Raw genomic sequence first — 7,040 nt, forward strand, 5'->3', positions numbered from 1 at the left:
GTGTGAACCTATTTTCTTTGTGGCTGAGGGAGCTGCCTGGGCCCATGATATCATGCAGTATGAAATATGAGAGAATGTAGCATGTAGCATGTACAGCAGGGCCGCTTGGTTTGGGATGTAGTTACTAATTAGTTTAAAACAGTTTAGATTTCTTTGTATTGTTATGGATATTTTCTTGTCAAATTTTCGTTGGGGGTCTAGTACCAGCCCAAGATATTTGAATTCATCAACTAGTGATGGGCGGATCAATACTCAGGGTATTGATCTCATGCCAAAAATATTGATACTATTTAGCTTAAAACTTAAAACCACAACTCGACAATCAAAGTTATTAAACTTACACTGGCCATATTTATATACCCAGCAGAATGGACTCTTAAACCCCCCCCCTTTTACCCAGCAGAATGGACTCTTAAACCCCCCCTTTTACCCAGCAGAATGGACTCTTAACCCCCCCCCCTTTACCCAGCAGAATGGACTCTTAAACCCCCCCTTTTACCCAGCAGAATGGACTCTTAAACCCCCCCCCCTTTTACCCAGCAGAATGGACTCTTAAACCCCCCCTTTTACCCAGCAGAATGGACTCTTAAACCCCCCCCCTTTTACCCAGCAGAATGGACTCTTAAACCCCCCCCCCTTTTACCCAGCAGAATGGACTCTTAAACCCCCCCTTTTACCCAGCAGAATGGACTCTTAAACCCCCCCTTTTACCCAGCAGAATGGACTCTTAACCCCCCCCCCTTTACCCAGCAGAATGGACTCTTAAACCCCCCCCCTTTTACCCAGCAGAATGGACTCTTAAACCCCCCCCCCTTTTACCCAGCAGAATGGACTCTTAAACCCCCCCTTTTACCCAGCAGAATGGACTCTTAAACCCCCCCTTTTACCCAGCAGAATGGACTCTTAACCCCCCCCCTTTACCCAGCAGAATGGACTCTTAAACCCCCCCTTTTACCCAGCAGAATGGACTCTTAAACCCCCCCCCTTTTACCCAGCAGAATGGACTCTTAAACCCCCCCCCCCTTTTACCCAGCAGAATGGACTCTTAAACCCCTCCCCTTTTACCCAGCAGAATGCTAGCTTGTTGGCTAAAGATGGGCTGAGAATACCACTATCAATGGGTCAAAAAAAAGGTTAACCATTACATTTTCAAATAAATAAAGGCACAACTTGAATGTGAGGCTTCTAACAAAAACAAGAAGAAGAAGAAGAAGAAGAAGAAGAAGAAGAAGAAGAAGAAGAAGAAGAAGAAGAAGAAGAAGAAGAAGAAGAAGAAGAAGAAGAAGAAGAAGAAGAAGAAGAAGAAGAAGAAGAAGAAGAAGAAGAAGAAGAAGAAGAAGAAGAAGAAGAAGAAGAAGAAGAAGAAGAAGAAGAAGAAGAAGAAGAAGCTTTTCTACCTATGTCTAAAGCAAGCAAGCGGTCATCCTCCAAGAGCAAAGGTTGTGTCTTGTCGGCCTTTAAACATGCCCTAGCGTACCCTCCGTTTGGCATCCCGTGTTCAAGAACTTTAAAAGTAAAAAAGAGTGCTTAGAACGCACAGACTTGCGTGTGTATCGCTGCCGTTTAACCTGGGGCTCAATCGTCGGGTGGAAGCTGGTCCATGCAAATGGCCGGAAGGACCATGCTGCCACATTGCCTCTTCCAGGGCCTGGGCCTTGGCTCGGAGCGGAGCAGCTCATACTTACCTGGCAGGGGCGACACCATGATCAGGAAGGTGGTTCACCCAGGGCGAGGCTCGTCCATTGCACAAACAGGATGTGCTGACCCCTGTGAATTCCCCAAATGTGGGAATCTCAACTGCATAATTTCTGGTAGTGGGGGACTGCGTTCGCGCTCTCCCCTCTTGTTTTTTGTCAGAGGAAAAAAAAAAAAACCAAAGGGTCGTTTCCATGTACGCTGCTCGTGCTCCGGCCTCTCCGCCGGGCGCTTTGTGCGGGCGCCGCTTTGGACCGTTGACGGGAGGGTCAGCGTGGGGAGAGCTCACTGCTCCCCGAACCCATTGTGGGCATCGCTTCTCGGCCTTTTGGCTAAGATCAAGTGTAGTATCTGTTCTTTTCAGTTTAGTATCTGATACGTCCCCTACCCGGGGACCATATATTAAATTGATTTTTGGACCAGGGAGATGGAATTTGGGGCTTGCTCCGTCGAATCCACGCATCGGCTCGGTATTGCAGTACCTCCGAGAACGGTGCACCTCCTCTCTCAGGTTAAAAAAAGTCATTCAGTTTGTTTTCGCCGTCACGTTACATGCAAATGTGCCATCATACCCTCATGTTAAACGCTTCCTTGCCGTTTGTCTGCTCCGGAAGTGGACAAAAATTCTCGGAGACGTTTTGAGTGGAAGGGCTGGATATTTCAAATCTCCCGCCAAAAGCCCTGACTGGAGAAGAGGGGGAGGGAAGGTGAAGTATCTGTTCCTAAACCCAACCCCCTTGGGAGGTAGCCCATTCAACGTAAACCCCTGTGCAAAATAGGCCACCTTTGGGATTTGAGTGGCCCCTTTGTGAAGTACAGTACATGTGTGTTGTGACTGTTTTTTTTGGGGTCAAACGCAACACCGACTTTCAAACCCATCCTCGACAAGTAAAGTCTTCGCATGAGGGCGTGCTTCTGCCCGGTTTCGAGCCGGGGACCTTTTGCGTGTGAGGCAAACGTGATAACCGCTACACTACAGAAGCTGTAGTGAAGCTGTAGTGTAGCGCACGTACGTTGGTGGGACAAGTCCTAAGCGTCAGTGCAACGCTTTCGTGCTGGGTAAAACGCACTTTCTCTCCCCGTCTGGGAATCGAACCCAGGTCTTCCGCGTGACAAGCGGAGATACTGTCCACTATACTAACGAGGACAGAGGGGGATGAAGGGGTGCCCCTTTTTTTTTTTTTTTTTTTTTTCTTTTTTTTTTTTCGGGCGTGTGTGTCGGTGTCTTTTTCCCCGATCTCTGTGATGAAAAGTTTGAAGGACTACGCCGACAATTCTGCCGCTCCTCCCTCTTTTCTAGGAATAAACCATCGAGTTTGGAATGAACCGTGTCAAAGATTGAAGCAAACATAAAAGGAGGCTTTGTTTCTGCCCGGTTTCGAGCCGAGGACCTTTCGCGCGTTAGGCGAACGTGATAACCGCTACACTACAGAAACGACGTGCGAGCCTGTCGTGTCCCTTTTGCCGCGCGACCGCCGATGCAAATGAGCGCGTGAACAGAAGTACACTGCCCGTGATGAAGCCCCGTGTGCCCTCAAGTACTGGACGCCGTGTGGCGCTGCAACGTGGCACTCTTGTTTCTCTTCAGAGCGTATAAATCTTTCGCCTTTTACTAAAGATTTCCGTGGAGAGGGACAACAAGAGATCTTTCCAATTTTTTGATGCCCTGCTTCAATGCGGGGCTTTTCTACCTATGTCTAAAGCAAGCAAGCGGTCATCCTCCAAGAGCAAAGGTTGTGTCTTGTCGGCCTTTAAACATGCCCTTGCGTACCCTCCGTTTGGCATCCCGTGTTCAAGAACTTTAAAAGTAAAGAAGAGTGCTTAGAACGCACAGACTTGCGTGTGTATCGCTGCCGTTTAACCTGGGGCTCAATCGTCGGGTGGAAGCTGGTCCATGCGAATAGCCGGAAGGACCATGCTGCCACATTGCCTCTTCCAGGGCCTGGGCCTTGGCTCGGAGCGGAGCAACTCTTACTTACCTGGCAGGGGCGACACCATGATCAGGAAGGTGGTTCACCCAGGGCGAGGCTCGTCCATTGCACAAACAGGATGTGCTGACCCCTGTGAATTCCCCAAATGTGGGAATCTCAACTGCATAATTTCTGGTAGTGGGGGACTGCGTTCGCGCTCTCCCCTCTTGTTTTTTGTCAGAGGGAAAAAAAAAAACCAAAGGGTCGTTTTCATGTACGCCGCTCGCGCTCCGGCCCCTCCGCCGCGCGCTTTGTGCGGGCGCCGCTTTGGACCGTTGACGGGAGGGTCAGCGTGGGGAGAGCTCACTGCTCCCCGAACCCATTGTGGGTATCGCTTCTCGGCCTTTTGGCTAAGATCAAGTGTAGTATCTGTTCTTATCAGTTTAGTATCTGATACGTCCCCTACCCGGGGACCATATATTAACCCTTTAGGCGCCAGAGATTATGGATGAAATAAATGTATAAATAAAAAACTTCCTGAGATAGAGAGAACTGAAGCCGGGGCACAGCTCTGGGTCGGCAGTGCCCCTGGAGGCCCGTAGAAGCTCCACACTCCAGTTGATTCTTGGATAAAAGGGCACCCAGCCGGTCTCGAACTCGCGTGAGGCGGAGCAGGGATCATCCACCCCGCACACGGCCAGACTTTGCCCGGCCAGGGAGCACCTTCTGCGGGTCGGAGGCTCCGGGTCGGAGCCCCTGGAGCCTGGAGCCCTCACCGGGCCCCGAACTCGGCTGCCGGAGGCAGTGCAGTGCCTCATGGATAAAAGGGCACCCAGCCGGTCTCGAACTCGCGTGAGGCGGAGCAGGGATCATCCACCCCGCACACGGCCAGACTTTGCCCGGCCAGGGAGCACCTTCTGCGGGTCGGAGGCTCCGGGTCGGAGCCCCTGGAGCCTGGAGCCCTCACCGGGCCCCGAACTCGGCTGCCGGAGGCAGTGCAGTGCCTCATGGATAAAAGGGCACCCAGCCGGTCTCGAACTCGCGTGAGGCGGAGCAGGGATCATCCACCCCGCACACGACCAGACTTTGCCCGGGGAAGGGCCACTCTGGCTGGGCATGGCCCCCACTGAGCACCCCCTGGAACCCCTGGAGCCCCCGGAGCACCTCTAGAGCCACCCCCCACTCCTCCAGACTCTGCCCGGGGAAGGGCCACTCTGGCTGGGCATGGCCTCCACTGAGCACCCCCTGGAGCCCCCGGAGCACCTCCAGAGCCACCCCCCACTCCTCCAGACTCTGCCCGGGGAAGGGCCACTCTGGCTGGGCATGGCCTCCGCTGAGCACCCCCTGGAACCCCTGGAGCCCCCGGAGCACCTCCAGAGCCACCCCCCACTCCTCCAGACTCTGCCCGGGGAAGGGACACTCTGGCTGGGCATGGCCTCCACTGAGCACCCCCTGGAGCCCCCGGAGCACCTCCAGAGCCACCCCCCACTCTCCCCAGACTATGCCCGGGGAAGGGCCACTCTGGCTGGGCATGGCCTCCGCCGAGCACCCCCTGGAACCCCTCCAGAGCCACCCCCCACTCCTCCAGACTTTGCCCGGGGAAGGGCCACTCTGGCTAGGCATGGCCCCCACTGAGCACCCCCTGGAACCCCTGGAGCCCCCGGAGCACCTCCAGAGCCACCCCCCACTCCTCCAGACTCTGCCCGGGGAAGGGCCACTCTTGCTGGGCATGGCCTCCACTGAGCACCCCCTGGAGCCCCCGGAGCACCTCCAGAGCCACCCCCCACTCCTCCAGACTCACCCCGGGGAAGGGCCACTCTGGCTGGGCATGGCCTCCACTGAGCACCCCCTGGAGCCCCCGGAGAACCTCCAGAGCCACCCCCCACTCTCCCCAGACTCACCCCGGGGAAGGGCCACTCTGGCTGGGCATGGCCTCCGCTGAGCACCCCCTGGAACCCCTGGAGCCCCCGGAGCACCTCCAGAGCCACCCCCCACTCCTCCAGACTCTGCCCGGGGAAGGGACACTCTGGCTGGGCATGGCCTCCACTGAGCACCCCCTGGAGCCCCCGGAGCACCTCCAGAGCCACCCCCCACTCTCCCCAGACTATGCCCGGGGAAGGGCCACTCTGGCTGGGCATGGCCTCCGCCGAGCACCCCCTGGAGCCCCTCCAGAGCCACCCCCCACTCCTCCAGACTCACCCCGGGGAAGGGCCACTCTGGCTGGGCATGGCCCCCACTGAGCACCCCCTGGAACCCCTGGAGCACCTCCAGAGCCACCCCCCACTCTCCCCAGACTATGCTCGGGGAAGGGCCACTCTGGCTTGGCATGGCCTCCGCCGAGCACCCCCTGGAGCCCCTCCAGAGCCACCCCGCATTCCCCCAAACTCAGTCTGGGGACGGGCCACTCTTCCCCGGGTTGCAGGCTCTGGGACTCCGGGGATGACCACCGGGGACCAGGCCCTCCCTTCGAACCCGGGGACCCACACTTAAGCACCCCCACACGGGCTACACACCCTTGTTTCAGCCCCCTGGAGGTCCGTGCCCTTGGTACTATACCATGGAAGTCCATGCCCTTGGTACTCCGACTGGAGTACCAAGGGAACGGCCCAGCACTCACCACAGAGGCTCGCGCCGGCCCCGGCCCACCTTTCGTCCCCGGGTACCCACACTTAAGCACCCCAACACGAGCTACACACCCTTGGTGCAGCCCCCTGGAAGTCCGTGCCCTTGGTACTCTGAGCCACTTTAAAAGATAAAAAGCACCAGGACCCCAAGGCCCTGGCTCCCCTGTCCCCTACACCACACTTGGAGGCAGGGCCCTTGCCCTCCACTGGCTGCCCCCGCGCCCAATGTACTCCATAACCGAAGAAGAGAGGGGGACCCGGAGGCCGGCCTACTAGGGTAACAGGTTTAATTTAGAGCCGGGGCTCTGGACCACAAATGCCAACAACCCCGCAGTGCGCAGGAGCCTTCGAAGCTGGATGAAACCAGAACGGGGCCCTACGATGGCGGTGACCAGCCAGTTGATAGCAAAGTGAGCCCTGGACAGGCGCTGCATTTGACAAACTCAGAGACGAGGAAGGGACCGGAGTCGGACCAAATATATCATCTGGCGCTGTGTCCAGCGTAAGGGTGAGCCAGCGCAAATCAGGACCACAAATGCCAACAACCCCGCAGTGCGCAGGAGCCTTCGAAGCTGGATGAAACCAGAACGGGGCCCTACGATGGCGGTGACCAGCCAGTTGATAGCAAAGTGAGCCCTGGACAGGCGCTGCATTTGACAAACTCAGAGACGAGGAAGGGACCGGAGTCGGACCAAAAATATCATCTGGCGTTGTGTCCAGCGTAAGGGTGAGCCAGCGCAAATCAGGACCACAAATGCCAACAACCCCGCAGTGCGCAGGAGCCTTCGAAGCTGGATGAAACCAGAACGGG

At 56.2% G+C, this 7,040-nt stretch overlaps 7 non-coding genes and 1 pseudogene across 7 annotated transcripts; 5 read left to right on the forward strand and 3 right to left on the reverse strand.

Annotated features, from left to right (window-relative positions):
• The first annotated feature begins 1,677 nt into the window (after positions 1–1,677).
• On the forward strand, positions 1,678–1,843 carry LOC140353249 (U1 spliceosomal RNA). Its single transcript, XR_011925887.1, has one exon. It is a non-coding gene; the product is annotated as a U1 spliceosomal RNA (small nuclear RNA).
• Positions 1,844–2,007: 164 nt separating this feature from the next.
• Positions 2,008–2,199, forward strand: LOC140353215 (U2 spliceosomal RNA). The gene has a single exon (XR_011925857.1). It is a non-coding gene; the product is annotated as a U2 spliceosomal RNA (small nuclear RNA).
• A 406-nt stretch (positions 2,200–2,605) lies between these two features.
• On the reverse strand, positions 2,606–2,678 carry trnav-cac (transfer RNA valine (anticodon CAC)). The gene has a single exon. It is a non-coding gene; the product is annotated as a tRNA-Val (tRNA).
• Positions 2,679–2,770: 92 nt separating this feature from the next.
• trnad-guc (transfer RNA aspartic acid (anticodon GUC)) lies at positions 2,771–2,842 on the reverse strand. Its single transcript has one exon. It is a non-coding gene; the product is annotated as a tRNA-Asp (tRNA).
• Positions 2,843–3,058: 216 nt separating this feature from the next.
• Positions 3,059–3,131, reverse strand: trnav-aac (transfer RNA valine (anticodon AAC)). The gene has a single exon. It is a non-coding gene; the product is annotated as a tRNA-Val (tRNA).
• Positions 3,132–3,265: 134 nt separating this feature from the next.
• On the forward strand, positions 3,266–3,379 carry LOC140353229 (U5 spliceosomal RNA). Its single transcript, XR_011925867.1, has one exon. It is a non-coding gene; the product is annotated as a U5 spliceosomal RNA (small nuclear RNA).
• Positions 3,380–3,666: 287 nt separating this feature from the next.
• LOC140353251 (U1 spliceosomal RNA) lies at positions 3,667–3,832 on the forward strand. The gene has a single exon (XR_011925889.1). It is a non-coding gene; the product is annotated as a U1 spliceosomal RNA (small nuclear RNA).
• Positions 3,833–3,995: 163 nt separating this feature from the next.
• On the forward strand, positions 3,996–4,095 carry LOC140353216 (U2 spliceosomal RNA; annotated as a pseudogene).
• The last annotated feature ends 2,945 nt before the right edge of the window (positions 4,096–7,040 follow it).

This window comes from Eucyclogobius newberryi, unplaced genomic scaffold, assembly GCF_026437365.1.
Source record: "Eucyclogobius newberryi isolate DKJ021-1_F unplaced genomic scaffold, fEucNew1.0.hap1 SCAF_88, whole genome shotgun sequence".
NCBI classification, from domain to species: domain Eukaryota; kingdom Metazoa; phylum Chordata; class Actinopteri; order Gobiiformes; family Gobiidae; genus Eucyclogobius; species Eucyclogobius newberryi.